This window comes from Pecten maximus, chromosome 6, assembly GCF_902652985.1.
Source record: "Pecten maximus chromosome 6, xPecMax1.1, whole genome shotgun sequence".
NCBI lineage: Eukaryota > Metazoa > Mollusca > Bivalvia > Pectinida > Pectinidae > Pecten > Pecten maximus.
In genome coordinates this window covers 24,488,649-24,490,057 of record NC_047020.1, presented here as the reverse complement: position 1 = coordinate 24,490,057, position 1,409 = coordinate 24,488,649, and the positions used below count along the sequence as shown (strand labels likewise).

At 40.7% G+C, this 1,409-nt stretch overlaps 1 non-coding gene across 1 annotated transcript; it reads left to right on the top strand.

Moving 5' to 3' along the window:
- The first annotated feature begins 575 nt into the window (after positions 1 to 575).
- LOC117330240 lies at positions 576 to 694 on the top strand. The gene has a single exon (XR_004533313.1). It is a non-coding gene; the product is annotated as a 5S ribosomal RNA (ribosomal RNA).
- Positions 695 to 1,409: the final 715 nt, after the last annotated feature.

Below are 1,409 nucleotides of genomic sequence, written 5' to 3'. Positions count from 1 at the left end.
GTGATAATGCGTTGATTATATTCTGATAATTTTAATTTTGGATATATATAATATGCACTGTGAGGAGCCTTCGGGGCCCCAACCCCGGGGGTCCTATTTGCTGGGAAAATTAAAAGTATATTTTAAAGATAAAAAAAAACCGGTTCTCGTCCGATCACCGAAGTTAAGCAACGTCGAGCCTGGTTAGTACTTGGATGGGTGACCGCCTGGGAATACCAGGTGTCGTAGACTTTTTCTTTTCTTTATAATTTTATTTTTTCTTTACTTTTTGAACCTTGTGGACATCTTGACTATTAAAGTTCTAATTCAATATCATTTTCACTAAATTTCCGAGGCGGAGGCGACATCCCCTGTTTTCACATCTCCGCTCCATGAACACTTAATTTATTCCCCGTGGATCTTCCTATAAGCATTCAGCTAGTTTAATTCTATAGGAAACAATCATTGGAATCTAATCCGTCGCCATGGTTGGCCCTTGCCCACTGTACGGGGCCCTCTAACTACCTTACGGACGTACACCGGATGTGCACATGCAGGAACCTAGGCATAAGTACGGATATTTTTAGTCGTCTAATGTCTACGGCCATATCACGTTGAAAACACCGGTTCTCGTCCGATCACCGAAGTTAAGCAACGTCGAGCCTGGTTAGTACTTGGATGGGTGACCGCCTGGGAATACCAGGTGTCGTAGACTTTTTCTTTTCTTTATAATTTTATTTTTTCTTTACTTTTTGAACCTTGTGGACATCTTGACTATTAAAGTTCTAATTCAATATCATTTTCACTAAATTTCCGAGGCGGAGGCGACATCCCCTGTTTTCACATCTCCGCTCCACGGACACTTAATTTATTCCCCGTGGATCTTCCTATAAGCATTCAGCTAGTTTAATTCTATAGGAAACAATCATTGGAATCTAATCCGTCGCCATGGTTGGCCCTTGCCCACTGTACGGGGCCCTCTAACTACCTTACGGACGTACACCGGATGTGCACATGCAGGAACCTAGGCATAAGTACGGATATTTTTAGTCGTCTAATGTCTACGGCCATATCACGTTGAAAACACCGGTTCTCGTCCGATCACCGAAGTTAAGCAACGTCGAGCCTGATTAGAGGCCCCACGCCACAGTTCGGGATAGAGATTTCCATGTTTGTGTGACGTCAAAGTGCAACGGGGTATCCCCACCCGCAGTAGGGGTTCGACTCCCGTCGACGGATATTTTTTTAAATAGATTTTCATCTTCTCTTCCATTGCTGTGTTTATTTTTCATTTCTCGATTATAAAATATAGTAAGAAACATGTAATTTTTTTATTTAAATTCATTAATGAAATTAAATGACAAACTTAAACCACAAAATTGAATAAATTTGACTGACAATTAAATCAAATCAAATGTATAGTAGATCTA